Below are 16,281 nucleotides of genomic sequence, written 5' to 3'. Positions count from 1 at the left end.
TATTCCCAGATCAATTCAGTGCTTATGGAAATGAAGTGTAGCATCCACTGCCTTGTTTACTTGGGGAGTCACCACGCAAATAAGGATTTCTGTGGACACATTCCAAACTAACCAACAGCTTACAGGGTATAATGTGTTAACTCAGAAAGAACCTTCTCTCTTTTTAGTCTTTTGACAATCCTAACACTTTTTTCTTCAGAGCTAAACTAATTCAACTTTCTCAACATGATTTTCTTGAATGACTACAGATGAAGCTCCTTTATGAGTCCCCTCAGAAGCCCAGCCCTACCCAGGCTCAAGGTAACCTCTGAAGCTGAGGAAGCTCTCAGGCACCCTGGTGCTCAGTATCAAGCTTCCTGGGCTTCTAGTCCGGCACTGACATTTTACACACTTGCAATACCTGGGTCCTTGCTAATTCCTTAGGGTATACATACCTTAGCCGGTTCTGGAAATCCTGCCTGTCTTGACACTCTGTCTTGCCGGAGTTCCTGGATTAGTTTCCTGGATCAAATTCTACTTCCTGCAGTCTGTCTTGCTGAAGAGTGAAGAGGATCCTGCCCCTATCTTAGATTATAAATCAGATGGCTGCCTCAGCCACAACCAGATGTCCTCACTAGCACATGTCTACCTCCCCACCTAGCTGTTGAGCTCACAGGGAAGATGTAATTATAGTCATCTCTTGATGGAAGCATTGGCTCTAGGGCACCTGCAGATGCTAAAATCAAGTCCCTTATATAAAATGGCATGCTATTTGTATATAACCTACAAACATCCTCTTGTATATTTTAGATCATGTCTAGTTACTTGTAATGCCTAATATAATGTAAAAGCTATATAAAGAGTTGTTATACTCCACTTATTAAAGCATAATGGCAAGAAAGGAAGTCTGCATATGTTCAGTACAGATGCAATTTTTCCCAAACATTTTAAGTTGGTTGAATTTCAGTTGGTTGAATTGGTAGATGTGGAACCCACAGATATGGAGGGTCAACTGTATTTTTTAAAAAAACAATTGCTACTGTATTGACTATGTTCAGGTAACTATATATTCATCCTTTCTCCATACAGCAGAGCACAAGACCCAGCATACAGAAAGCCTAGAATAACTGAATGAGTAGACATTTGCCACTTGCTTAAACCTGGTCTTGAGCCAAGGAAGTAAACTTGTGCTTATTACCTGCCCCTGGAATTTTCTCTGATCCCTGGATTCTCCTTAAAGACTAGGGGACACATGTATTATTAGTTTTTGTTTCTAAAGTGCATAAATTCTTGTTAAATCTAATTTCTTATATTCCTCTTCAGCTCTTCAATCTCCTCAGAGCTATCAAGAAAGAAATGTCCTCTTTCTGAAGAAAAATTACAATAAGTTTCCTAAAGTCTCAAGTTGACAGATTTTTTTCCCTCAAAATGTCAAGAAATCCCTTTTTATAATGCTTCTTTAGCACAAGAGAAGACAATTTTAAATTCAATTGGAGCTCAGTAACAGATTAAGATTTTATACTTCAATTTTAAGTTTATCTAGCAAACCAGCTTTTTCTTCCCTGAAAGATCAGATTGGAAATCATTCAAAGAGGTCCTGGTTGGGTAAATGGTTGGTGTTCATGGTAGAGGAGCCTGGTCATGTATCTTCAGGCCAGTTGGCTTAGATGGGCCTAGGTAGTCAGTGCCCACATGATGAATGGGGTCCCCCAGCCTGGTACCATCTACTTCTCTTGTGTGCTTTGGTACTCACATTTTCTCTTTTAATTGATGCTGGCCAGAAAGAAAGGAGCAGGGCTCAGTGTTCCTACTGCTAGATACTGCACACAAACATGTGGAACTCCATGGGTCACAGAATGAGCATGCTTATTTTAGAGAGCTTAGCCAGTCCATCTAGCTTACTTAGTTACCTTTTATAAAGAGAACTCAGAAAGCATCAGGCTGCCTGTGACTTGTGAACGGAATAGTATATAACGATGAGTACTGTAAACAGCACAGTTCAAATATTATTGCTTTAACTATCACAAACACCTTATTTGTAAAAATACATTCCTTTAAACACTATGTTTCACGCTAGTTTTGCCAGCTATTTTGTTTTAGAAGGCAATAGTCCTTGGAGAGGACAGCCATTAAGTCCTCTAAACTCGGTTAGGGATGAGTTTATCTGAAGTTTCCCTCACTGGGGCAAAGATGGGTTGACATGTAGCTGACAAAAAGCTTTAAGAAAGGGCAGTGGGTATTTTGATTTGCCCCAGGCCAGTACTTGTTAAGGTAGTATGAGATACAAGCAGAACCACCCTTGCAATTTGTGCGACCCAGTGAAAATGAAACTATGGTCCCCTTATTCAGAAATGATTAGGAATATCAAGATGGCAAGGGCAGAACATTAAAGCAAGCATTGGATCCTTCTGAGTGCAGGGCCCTATGTGACTGCACAGGCTGCACGTTCCTGAAGCCAGCCCTGGGCAGAGCACTTGAAGTTGAATACCTTAAGACAAACTCAACTTCATTACTAGGAAAGTAAGTCAGAATAAGAATCCCACTGACTGTTAGCTCCACAAGGGCAGAGCTTGAATCCTATTACACCATTGTAAATGTGGCATATGGGGCCACATAGCTTTTGTACATGTATTTATCCCTATGTCTGATATTTCTCTTCTTTTTGCACTTCCTGCCCATTTTTTTTACATGCCAAGTCTTCATTGACTCTTAAGGCATCAGTTTAACCATTTCCTTTCCTGGAAGGTCTCCTTCATACCTCTTTTCCCGCCTCCCCCCTATGCAAGGCCAGCATGGTCTTCTCTGATAGAATTGTGACCATCATCCTTCTAGTATGGTAATGTATGCTATCCTTGGGAGGGGGGCTCACATAGCTGTAATCTCTCTGAAACCCCAAAGATCAAAAGTCTGAGACCACAGAAGGAAAGGCAGAGACTTCCACTACTCTCTCATCTATCTACTCCTAGTCTAGAAGTATGAGAAGCTCTAGTGCTTTCCAGGTGCCCTGATGAATCAGTATGTCAATACAAAGGAACATGAGTAACTTTAGAGAGAAATCCCTGCTTTCTGACTAGTGTGGTGGGAGCCACAGAGGATGGCAGCATCCTTCTGAACAGTGATAGCCAATTAACCTTGAACTGTCTTTGACCTGTGGTGCCTCCAGTTTCGTCCATCTGCCTCCTAAATATTGACTGCCTTGGGGAAACTTGGGAGGGGAGGGAGGGAGGGAGGAAGGGAGGGAGGGAGGAAGGGAGGGAGGGAGGGAGGGAGGGAGGAAGGAAGGAAGGAAGGAAGGAAGGAAGGAAGGAAGGAAGGAAGGAAGGAAGGAAGGAAGGAAGGAAGGAAGGAATACAAATGTTAAATTAAGCATTTAGGATCAGATAAAAATAATTATGTCGTCTTGTAATTGGAAGACTATTTTGGCTCCATCTGACCTCCTCCGGTATCCACGTATTCCCCAGAGATACAGAGCTTTACTCAACGTACTACAGAATGTCTGCTCCTTCAACACAAAGAACAGGCAATATTTTACAAACTCCAGACCAGACTAGATTAGAGATTACATACAAACTAGGGCATTAAGATTTCTGAGGACTTCAGTAAAGAATTCCAAGTCCCACTCTAAATCTGATTTCATCCAGTGTTTTGTAACCATCAAGCATCCGCAACTCTGAATTATGGTCATTTTTGATATCAGGAGATCTACAGTAAGTTGATAAATACTGTCAATCCGGCATGTTAGTGCTCATTTTGCTCTAAAATCTCTTTTAGTGCTCATTTCAAAAGAAACAAAAAGAAAAGGCACATGCAAATTGTTTTTGCAAATAATAGAGTGGGCCTCAGATTCAAAAATCCAAAGCACAAAACTTCCTAAGTACATTCTGGAAAGACTGTCTACAGAGAGCCATTAGAGCTGTGTGCAGTAGGAAGATCCAGTTTGATAAAACAGAGCCAAGAATCTGCTTGGAATTCAACTAAGTTAAAGAACATAGTGGAAGAAGACCACAAATATCTGTGTGGAGGACTCTCACATCAAATCACTTTTGCTAGGGGAAGTATGAAGTGGTCATTTAATTAGATAAACCTTAAGCACATCTAGTCCATTTCACGTCATCTAATTGTGAGGATGCCATTCCTGCTTTCATTTGAAGCCTCCTCATGCATGACATGTTCCCTCACAAGCACCTAATTGAATAAACAAGAATTCCCCCAGTGAATGAACTAGAAGAAGCAAATCACTAGGAGTCAAGGTTGGGAGGAGAGGTGGAATTGATGGATGATTCTAAAATATTCTTGTGGTAACCAAGATCACAAGGGTTGTTTTCATTCAAAGAGAAATATCTGCCACCAAGAGCTTTGCATCTGAAGCACCCAAAGAATTTAGACAGACAAGAGGTCCTACACCTGGTCTTTTATCGGCCCACCTGGTTCCAATTTCTACCTTTTATCAGGTTCAATTGAGAGGACTCTATAAACAATTGAAACCGCTGCTTGATTCCCTCCTTCTTTCTGCAAATGGAGGTTCATAGGTCTTTTTATCAGGCTGTGCTTGCTGACACATTTATGCGTGCATCTTTTTGCTTAGGATCCTAGTAAGACCATTTAAAGTCTAATGTAATTTTATAAAATCATGAAGGAAAAGAAAACACTCCTTCCCCTCCCTTTAGAGAAATAAATATCAACTGTGTTTTAAAGAAACTGTCAGCAAAACTGGCATTACCCTTAACAAATGCCAATCTTAGGTAACTTCAACTAAATCTATGTCTTCTCTTGAAACCTTCAATTCAAGGGATTTTAATTAAAAGGTCAAGAACACTAAAATACAACACCACATGTATTAGCACATCTTGGTTAAACAAAGAACACTTAGAGATACATGTTGTCAAGGCTGTAAAGATTCTTTATACCTCAGGCACTCAAATGAACTTCACTAATAGGTCTCTTAAGCTTTTGTTTTTTATGTGTTGCCTCCATGAAGTCTGCATTCTAAGTTTAATTGCACATGAATGAATTAACCATCTAGGGTGTGTGTGGTGGGGGGTGCATGCATGTCTTTATGTTTAAAGATAGTGAGAGAATGCAACTAAGAAACAGAAATGGGTCTGGGAAAGAAAAAGAAAACCTTTCCCGACTACTCTAACAATCATAAATTCCAAGTCTTATAACTCCTTCCCCACCATGAGTGTCAATACAAATAGGATGCAGATGAATAATTAACTTGCTTGACGATCTGGACACAGGCAGCATTCCATAGGATCATTCATAGGATATACTCTGATCTTAAATATGGTGCATAAAAAGAAACACATTGCTAAGAGTACAAGCCCCCTGTCATTGAGTAAAAAGTCAAAGTCCTCTAGAATGTATACAAACCCCTTCCTTCCTCATCAGTACCACATAATATATTGAGCCAATTCTGTTATTCAGTCCAGCCTGCAAACACTCTTGAATGAACTGTGTAACCACACAAGACTGTGTTTAATAATTTTCCTCCCAATGAGAAAACTCATAAAGATGATGATCACCTGCCTGCAGATCTGCAAGACCATTTTAAAGCCTGTACACATATTCTCATGTCCATCACACCTCCTTTTACTAATTCTACAAGAAAGCTGAATGTCCAGGATCCTCTACTTAGATCATTCCAAGCCTCAGTTTCTCAAATATAAAATGGTGGTGTCACATCCACCCTATCTTCCCTATCTCAGGTTATTCTGAGAAATAGATAACTCATATAAAACTGCTCTGACAGATACCTTAAAGCAACTGAGGCCAATAGGAAAAGGGGAACAGGTACTAGAGAAAAGGTTAGATCAAAAAGAATTAACCTAGAAGGTAACACCCACGCACAGGAAATCAATGTGAGTCAAAGCCCTGTATAGCTATCCTTATCTCAACCAGCAAAACCCCTTGTTCCTTCCTATTATTGCTTATACTCTCTCTACAACAAAATTAGAAATAAGGGCAAAATAGTTTCTGCTGGGTATTGAGGGGGGGGAGCGGGAGGGGGCGGAGTGGGTGGTAAGGGAGGGGGCGGGGGCAGGGGGGAGAAATGAACCAAGCCTTGTATGCACATATGAATAATAAAAGAAAAATGAAAAAAAAACTGCTCTGAAAGCTCCCCTCCCAAATATGCCAGGATGAAATTTTATCCATATAAACAATTTATATATTACAGACTAATGATCAATCATTCAGAAATATTTCCAGGTTTCCCATTAATGAAAATTCCTGCCCTGAGAATAGGTAATGTGTCCACTTCCATTAGGAAACATCTGTCTAGGTCAACATGAGGGATAGAATGAGTAGAAGACTCGGAAATGTAGAAAAGATATAAAATCACAATGGAAGATAATTTTAAGATGAAGTATGATTCCAGGAGTGAACCAAAGCAAAATACTGGACGAACCAACATAAATACAATTTATTCTAATTCCACCACCAGTAATTTACACCAACCTACATTTCTCAGTTTCCTACTATGTTCCCAAACTGTCCTACTCTATGCTTAGAGGCCAACTGAAAAGGCAAATATGGTTCATGGCCAATGCAAAGGATTCTGACCCTTTGGGGGCTTGGAGTAGCCATTTCTCTCTCCATCCTTCAATTTGGGTTAGCTTCAAATGTACCCGATATGAAAGATTCCCTCTTCTTCCAAGACAGTTAAGTGGAAAAATGCTCAGCGGCCCCATCCGTCTCAAATGAGAAATAGACCTGATTCAAGAAGACTGGAGTGTCCTGGATTTATACTTAGATCTGAAGATAACCCTTACAGGAAAATACTCAAAATAATTTCAAATATGGCTTAGCACTTAAACCTCATTCAGGTTATTTGGATGAGAGCTATCATTTACTTTATATTATTTTCCAAACAAAATTTTCTAAAAATTCAGGTATGATTTTCATATTATAGGCCTCTATTTCTTGAAATAAAACAGTATTTTCAGTTTGGAAGCCACTAATAGTCGCTAAGTATATTCTACTTATGTGACATAATTAAAATTAATCCAGCATCTTGACTTTTTAAAAAACTTATTCTTTATGTGACTTTGGAAAATATGCAAAAATTACCCATCCCATGTGTAGATTAAAGCCATGAAAATTATTCCCTTTTCTTTAAACAGACAAACAAACCGAAACTCAGGACTACAATGAAAATGCCTCCACTGCTTCTGCAATTTTCATAAATATTTCCTTAAAACATATCTTTAAAACTTGCTTTGTTTTGGAAACTACCCTCTTTTGAAAGGAGACAAGAAGAATCTTTCACAGTTTTATGATCCCCTTTGGAGGCAACCAAGCAACAGCCAAGTCCTGAGTTGATGGATGAGCCAATGAACTAACCTGGCTGCAAATCGGAATGGCCTGGGGAGCTTGTTAAATAAAGGGGGGGGTGTGCTGGGCCAGATCCCAGATGTGCTGAATCAGAACTTCCAAAGGCAGGACCAAGTAATCTGTATTTTTAAATAGCTTCAAAATATCTGTACTAACTAATCCCATCCTCACATCTCTACTCTCTTCTGAGAATTCTCAAATCTCTTCTCCATCCTGACCTTTCTCTTGAGCACCAGACAAGCCCACTGGGTGTCTCAAATGCTCCAAGGTCCAAACACTGAATCCATCTCTCCAACCTATTCCTTCTTTGAGTCTCATTTCAGATTGTTTTTCTTAACATGGTATTTCAAAAATAGACCAATGTCAAGATCCCTTGAATTTCTATGAACTAGAAGTCTAACTTGCTCCCAGATTTATATGCCTCAACCTTCCTTTTTTTTTTCTCATTTTTCTTTTATTATTCATATGTGCATACAAGGCTTGGTTCATTTCTCCCCCCTGCCCCCACCCCCTCCCTTACCACCCACTCCGCCCCCCCTCCCCCCCCATCAATACCCAGCAGAAACTATTTTGCCCTTATTTCTAATTTTGTTGTAGAGAGAGTATAAGCAATAATAGGAAGGAACAAGGGCTCAACCTTCCTTTTAAAGTAATGATTAAACTCCAACCAAAAATGTTACTATAAACTTTTACCACTCTGCATGTCCTAGTTTTCTTCACACTGCATATATTTTTTAAATGGTAATGTACCCTAGCAAACATCTGCTCTACTTAAAACAACCTAATGGGCATATTATATTATCTGTATGCAGAGATGGATTAGATACGATATGGTGTCCATTAGAATAGGTTCTGGTTAAAATATCAGTTTTACCAGAGAGACAACTCCCATCCTCTGTTTTTCAGAGACCACTTATTCACAAGATTCCATAGAAGCAGACACATCTGGGTCAAACTCAGCCCTGGAGATGAGTTGAGTATATGAGAAAAGAATTTAAGCTGCAGCCTTTAATTATCCAATATACTATTTGGTCTGGCAAGTCAAAGAGAAATACAAAGAGGACAGAAATTAAACAAATTTAGAAAATTGTGGGAGTGTCACAAACTGGGCTTAATCCCAGCCCACTCACCAATGCACCATCCCCCAGCCCCTTCAAGCTCCCATCCCCATCTTATACTAGGAATAAAATAAAGGTGAGGGTCATGTCATAGAACTCCCTCTCCAAGATTACCTCAGGAAAAGAATTAAGCTAGTAAAAGGGAACAGAAGTAATCGAGAACTTGGGGACAGTGGAATATAAAGTCAAGTTACAAGCCAAAGTTGGAACTGGATGCAAGACAGCTTATCTTTGAATGTGATCACCAGTGAATTCTGCCCTTCTCTGTCTCACAACACACAATTCCCTATACTCAATTAAAACATAAGAATGATGATACATTTGGAAAAGGCATTTTGGAATCAGCCAGACTGAGGTTGGAATCCCAGCTTTGTTATTTAATGTGTATGATTTTAAACAACTTTCTTAACCTCACTGGTACTCAGGTTGTTCCTTCATTAAGGAAGGATACTGGGGAAAATAGCAGCACCAGATCCAAGATGGTGGCCAATAGGAGGTTGATGGGGTGACTTGAGAGATACAAAAATGTAAAATGAAAATTTTCATAATATTCAAGTTGATGAAACTAATTTAGTGAGTTGGCAAGGGCTTACTGTTCCTGATGAGCCTCCATTAGGTAAGGGGGCCTTCAGAATTAAAATCAACTTTCCAACAGAGTACCAATTCAAACCACTGATGATCACATTTAAAACAAAGGTCCATTACCTGAATATCTATGAAAATGGGCAAATCTGTCTGTACATAATTAGTTTCTGGAAGACAGCAACTCAAACTGACCAAATAATCTAGTCCCCCACAGCACTGACAAACAATCTCAGCCCCAGCATCCACATTGGGCTGATCTACCTGAAGAATGCTTCAGACTAAAAAATTTGTAAGAAAGCTTAAGAGTTTACAAAGAAATATGGGGAAAGTGACCTGTGGACTACGATCTGCCAGGAATGATTCCAGCGAGCACAAACCCTGAGTAGTTCATTCAGACATCCCATAAAGCAAGACTCTCTGGAAAATTGACATGTGCCGTGGCCTGGTCATGTACTTGTGGCAGTTACTAACTTTCTACAGTTCTCTTAATCAAAAGTGCTCTAGGTAACCTGCAAAGAAAAGATTAAGAATATCAGATGTCCAGGGAGAGAGAGAGAGCGAGAGAGCGAGCTAATAATCATATTTACTTCCTAAAGCCATTGAGATGAGTTAGCGCAAAATCACATACAATGTACATGGCACATTGCAGGACCTATATAAATGGTAGCTATTATCCTTATCATTGTCTTCATCATCCAGAGTCTTGAAGAATCATTTTATTTTTATATTTTAAACTGCATTGTTCAAAAGGTATTAGGTTGAACCATATCAACCTATTGCAAATGAGAAGTCAAATATCAGCATTCTAAAAATTTAAAAAGTATATCCTGGGAGAAGAGTATACTGTGTTTAATACCTAGACAGATGTGGCAAACACACAACCTACACCTTTGGAACTAAGGAGAGTAAAAGACCTCATGCACTTTGAGGATGAATATCTGGCACTTAATGCAGAGAGAAACAGTGATGATGCTCTAGACTACAGGGAACAAGAGCAGAGTTGGGAGCTTTTCTACCTTGTTCTTATTTTTATTGCTGTGGTTAGACAGAGACCCATAACAATGTGCTTTCTCTCTTTGCTTTTGCAACAAGACACAGACAGAAGAATCACAGAGACTATTATCAGAATTAATCAGGACTGATACAATCACAAAAATCTAATAATTTCCTAAGTGAGAAGTCTTTGAATTTCTCTTTGGGGAGAAGATACGGTCTAAGTAATGAATAGTAAGCAAAGCAGAACATCCCTCTTTTGAGGCATTCATCTAGAACACGCATCAAGATCAATTAGAAAGTTGTATGTAGCTCAAGCCTGAAGAAATTTCTGGGGTTGGAGGCATGGTCCAAGCAGTAGAGCACCTGCCTACCAAGCATGAGGCTCTGAGTTTAAATCCCAGTATTGCAAAAAAAAAAAAAATAGGAAGAAAGAAAGAAATTTCTCATCTTGATTTAGCACCCTAACCAATGCCATTATTTACATAGCAGTAAATTAGGCAGATTTAAAAATAAAGCAATGAGTATTCTGTTGAAATTGTAATATTTTAATGGAATTCCAGGGCATCATTTTCAGGAAAACAGAAATGAGTAGGGGGGGGAAAGAACCCTAATGTATGTTTCCAGTTCAACAAGCTCAAGGGAGAGTAAGTAATTTGAATAACACAGTTGCCTGAATCACAGGCATAGGACAAAGGAAGAAATAAGAGTCTCTAAAGGGTCAGCTTGCCAAACCAGGCAAATACTGCTTAGTGCTGTTACAGATAATTCTGCAATGGAATAGGATGGCAAAGTGATAGGCACAATTAATAAGCATCATTGTGTGCACACCAAAATCAGCATGATTGACAAGTATTGAGTGCTTACTATAATCAGGCACTGTGCTCAAGAGAGGTACAAATCTGCAAAAGAGAGTATCAAGTGGTAAAGCAAATTTCTCTTCCTTCTCTACACCATGACTCTCAAAGTGGTCTCTGAACCATCCACATCAGTATCACCTGGGAGCCAGTTACAAATGTGAATTCCTAGAACTCAGCCCAGGCCTACTGAGTCAGAAAATCTGGGAAATGACCAAGATATCTGGGTTTTAATAAGCCTCCAGGGGTTCTGAAGCAAAATCAAGTTAAAGAAGCATTGTGCTAGTGGATTGTCATATCCAGCTTGCTCCCCTGCCTCACTAGTAAACAGAAAACAACTGTGTCAACAATACCAGCCAAGTGCTAAAGATGAAGACATGGCAATGACAGTGCCATGCCTTGAATAAGCTATCATGAAGTAGTCATGAAAGGACCCTAAAAATAAGGAGGAGCCCATGTCTACAAAACACAGATCTTAAACATAAGCCAAGGCCCAAAAGGTTGTTTCCTACAAGAAAGGCAGAGAGCTTAATGAAAACCATGCCCTCTAGACAGGAAATTTAACACCCTGCCTTTCCTTCTTAGTCTCAAATGACAGTTTGATTTTTCTCAAAGAAATCCATATGTGTTGGAAAAAGAAAATGGAGGCAGAGGTGGGAATCATCCAGTCCCCAAATACAAATCAAAGTTTAGAATGCTTCATAAATCGAAAAATGATTCAACAGACTTCATGATACAAAGAAATTAAATAAAAGAACACTGAGGCCAGCGGGGAAATAGACCTGGTCCTTATATGCTGCAATGATCAGGAAGGAGGAACAGTCAGAATCATGGAAAGAGACTCGGGCTTTGGAGCCAGACAAATCTGCATTCAAATTCCACTTCCACCACTTACTAGCTATGAGACTATGGGCAAGGAGACACACTTTCGTGGAATTTTCTTTTTGTGAGGATTAAGTGAGATAATGCATTCAAACTGTTCAGGACATAGTATTTTCTTTTTCGCAGGAATGGGGTTTGAACTCAGGGTCTCAGGCTTGCTACACAGGTGCTCTACCACGTAAGCCATACCCCCAGCCCTTTTTTCTTTGGTTATTTTGAGATAGGGTCTCTCTTTTGTGCCCTGGACAGCGTGGACTGTGATCCTCCTATTTATGCTTCCTTTGTAGCTGGGCCAACAGGCACATGCCACCACACCCAGCTTTTATTGGTTGAGATGGGGGGGGGGTCTCAACCAATAACTTTTTGCCTGGGCTCGCCCTGAGCCATAATCTTCCCAATCTCCCCCTCCAAAGTAGCTATGATTACAGACATGAGCCACCACTTCCAGCTGTAGTATTATAAAACTAGAAAACAACCAAACACCTATTATAACTTTGCAAATTCATAATACAACCATCTACAGTTTTTACTATATTCCTACTCATACTCCCAGACACAAAAATGCATAATGCACAACATGAAATTTCATATACTGTTCAGAAGATAGTTGTTGGCTTCAGGTAGTCCCAAATACAATCTGTGAGACCTTTGTATAGATGAGGAAATGTTTTGAATGAATTAGAAAAGTCATTTTTAGGGCTGGGGGTATAGCTCATTTGTAGAGGGCTTGCCAATACTGCACAAGGCCCCGGGTTTGTTCTGTAACACCATAAAAAAACTTTTTAAAAACTTTCAAATTATTCTCTTTTTCCTATTCATTTCAGTATTACAAGATCAATGGTGTGGGAAAGATACATAAGAAGGAGAAAAAAAAAGGAGAAAAACATGTAACAGTAAGGAGAGGAAGGGAACCAAAACGTGGGCCAGGTAGGAAAATGTCCAATATACAAAGTGTGCAAGATGAATATGAGGAGTACAGACACAAACAGCTCAGAGAAATCAATAATTGCTAGATATACTCACACACTTTTAAATACCTCCATCAACAAATTTCCCAGGAAGTTGGCTTACAATGAAATTGGTTAGGCTGGCATTTCTTTTCAGTTATTTGTTCGAATTTATAACTTAGGAAGCCAAATGACTGTTTTTCCTGGATGTCCAGAAGTTTACTTGGAGGGGAAGGGGTATAGTGTCAGGGTTACACACTAACTAGGCAGAAAGTACCAACTGGGAAGGAGATAATGAAGGAAGGTAACAATGAAGAGTGAGAGACACCCCCCTACACATTCTTGGCCAGTGTAGACATGAAGGGTTGCAGCTTCCCAGGCTACTAGCCTCAGTTGATCCTTGTGATCCAAATATCCAGGCCCTGGTAAAGCAAGCACCAATGCTGTCACTGCTGGCTGCAGAACATTCTCCAACTCAGAGTCATTAGACAAATGAAAGGAAGAATTCACATTAGCTTAGAGAATCAATGGTGGCATCCAGCAATGCTATTCAGTCAACAAATGATTATTGAACTATGCATAAAAGGGAAGTGAGATATTGATCTTAATGTTACGGGCGTTGTATCAATCACAACCATATTTCCATTAGGATCTGACAATATTTTTTGATAATATTTTTATTTTATAAATCACTGTTTCCTGTGTCTTAAAACTCATCTGCATACTTTCTCTGACATCTCTACTACTCATAATGGTTCTAACAACAAATGGTATCATGACGTAGCTTTGCTGTCACCAGGACAAATGTCTCTACTGCATGAAGAGGGTGGAAGAAGATACACAAGGATAATAGCAAGAGAAGACACTGAGCATGGCATTTATAAACCTAATCCCAGTTTCTCCTCCATTTTCTTTCAGCTACATTCTGTTTAGTTTCAAAACATAAGTCAGCCACAGCTGAGAGTTTCACTCATTCTCACCTCTTATCCAGAAGCACAAGCTCAAGTTCATTATCTCAGGAGAAACTGTACTCCATTGCCTTACCATGTTGGATATCAGATAATCACTGAACTATATAGCTAGTCCGAAAACTATACCTCAAAAATCAATGGATTCACTCGCTTCCAATTTAAAAAGAAAAAATATTTTTGCATTGAAATTACCTGTATGTTTCTTGTAACATCTAATTAGCTTCAGTTTTGTGGATTTAGCATCCTTTCTGAACTATAGAAAAGTATGCAGGGGGAGCCACAAACAAGTTTTCAATGGGGGTTCAACCAGTATCAATGTACTTGCTTAGTTGTAAAGTACTGATTTGGAAGAAAGACTAGCTTCTCATTACCGAAAAGTTTCACATATGGAAGGTATTCATTGGACAGGGAAAAAATCCTGTAAGAATAAGGCAGCTTTCTATGCCCTTCCATGTTGCCAGAGTGGTGAGGCAGGGAGACAATCTGAAGAGGCTTGGGATGGAAGTTAGAAGACCGAGACCAGAAGCAGTCATTGCTGGTTCAGTCTCAGGTTCCTTTCCTGAAGGAGGTAAAAGCTCTGTAAAGTGTTGTGTACCTAAGCACCCTAGTCACTTGGTTAGCCTGCTACAGCCCTGGTTTATACCTTGCAAAGTAGGAAATCTTTAATTATTTTTAGCATTTCCTTACACTCTCAAAATTGCCCCTGTTTAGACAATAATTTGTATTGTCACTCTCTCTGAGTCATTTAAAAATGTAAGCTTTGTACACTGGTATGCAGCTCTAGCTAATTAGACTTCTCTAGTAACATACGTAAAATTACAGAGTTTCATTCCTTAAGGAAGGAAAAACGGGAACGAGGGAAGTGGAAGGAAAAGAGGGAGGGACGGAGGGAGGGAGGGAGGGAAGAAGGGAGGGAAGAAGGAAGGAAGGAAGGAAGGAAGGAAACAAGCAAGCAAGGAGCCATAAAGCTAATGAGATAAAAAGAACAAACATTGAGTAAGAGGAGCACAAAGGACTTTCCTAACTGAAATTAGTGTTTTCTCCCCATTTTCTGTTTAGTGCAGAATAATTACACAGGAAACACTCCTATGTAATTCAGCTCCTATGGGATGATTTGCATATAGAGACAGTTATTTATATTCTGCTTAATGCGCACTGATGTTGCTTAAATATGACTCACTCCCTTTTAGCATCAAACATCATTTACATATAGTATAGGTCAAGTCACATAGGTTAAACTGAGAAAAAAAAGGTCAAGTTGTGAAAACTAGACATTTTAAAGCCACATAGTCAACACAGCTGCTCATGTAAGCCAAAATCTGCCCTCTGGTATCCACAAACAATTCCAAACAGACTAATCACAGAGTTTAGGGTACTAGTTTAAACCTGTCTTGAGAATTTCAAGCTTAAATAACTTCTTTAATTTTGAGATTACTTAAAAGAAATTCTTAGACAAGTATCTAGACTTAGTTAAAATGCTTAAGTCTTAGGTAAATGTTTTAGTTAAAAATCAAATAAAAAAAAGACATTTTGATTAAAATGGTGATGAAAGACTCCAATCCTCATTTTCTGGGAATAAAAAGAGCTATAGCAAGCTATTATGATGACCCAAAGCCACATTTAAACCAACAAACAGTCCAAAACTTCAACATTCTTATTATTTGGATAAAATCTCATTGAACTTTTGTTAAAATGTAAGTACAGTATGTCCATTTTCCAGTCTAGAGATAGATATGAATGTGCCTAATGGACTTCATCATAAAAAATATTCAGATGCTTTGGTAAAGATGTACCTGACAGACAGGTCTAGTCTCAAAATCACTTACCATTCTAGCTAGAAGGCCCTACTTTTTTCATTTCAAAGCCATCTGGTAAACAAAATGTTGTTAATATTTAAACTCAAATGAGTTTGGATCTCACTGTAGTTGACTCAGCCTATGTATACAGATACACAGATTGTGTTTGGAAAGCAGTGGACATGATTTCCATAAGCCTTATGGGAAACCAGGCAATGGGCACAGAAAGGAGGTAGTAGGACAAGTGAGAAGACAAAGAGACCTCTTTCCAGATCTCCCTGGCTTGACATCAAATTGATCTTGCTGCCAGGACTGAACTCAGGTTTCTTTTGTAGACCATTCCTCTTGGAACTGGACTCTGTGCCTGTTTGGCAATTTAGTCTCCAACCCTTCTATCCCACCCCACTGCTACTACCCAAATAACCAAATCTACTGTCTCAGAATAGATGAGCCTACATTTTCTTAAAACCGTTCCTTTTTTGGAAGCCAAAGAGGAAAGAGCTCAAGTAGCTACAATAAACACAAGGTGTCCAGGCTCCTCAGAGCCTCTCTGGCCCAGCAAGCTCATGTTCTTCGACTAGGAATTACGAAAAAGACAGTTCAGGAAACAACCAGTGCCCAGTGCCATACTCTCTAGGTCTTTAGATAGATCCACCTCTCTAGGTTTCAATATGATTATCAAAAGTCAAAGCCACCTGCTTAAGAGTTAACCTCCAGCTACAAGCTAAGCTATTACCTGCTCCACTCGGAGGCTCAGTTAGGTGAAGGAAAATTCTCCTGAGAAGGGTGCTGTGCTGAACATTTTACCTGAGAAACTC

General features: G+C 39.4%; 1 protein-coding gene and 1 pseudogene across 1 annotated transcript in view; one reads left to right on the top strand and one right to left on the bottom strand.

Annotated features, from left to right (window-relative positions):
* Gpc3 (glypican 3) overlaps nucleotides 1–16,281 on the bottom strand; it is a 389,991-nt gene that overhangs the window by 220,716 nt on the left and 152,994 nt on the right. The gene's annotated exons all lie outside the window — the stretch shown is intronic.
* On the top strand, nucleotides 8,807–9,448 carry LOC109688792 (ubiquitin-conjugating enzyme E2 L5-like; annotated as a pseudogene).

This window comes from Castor canadensis, chromosome X, assembly GCF_047511655.1.
Source record: "Castor canadensis chromosome X, mCasCan1.hap1v2, whole genome shotgun sequence".
Lineage (NCBI taxonomy): Eukaryota > Metazoa > Chordata > Mammalia > Rodentia > Castoridae > Castor > Castor canadensis.
The sequence above is the reverse complement of the archived record's forward strand: the minus strand, read 5'-3'. Positions and strand labels throughout refer to the sequence as shown.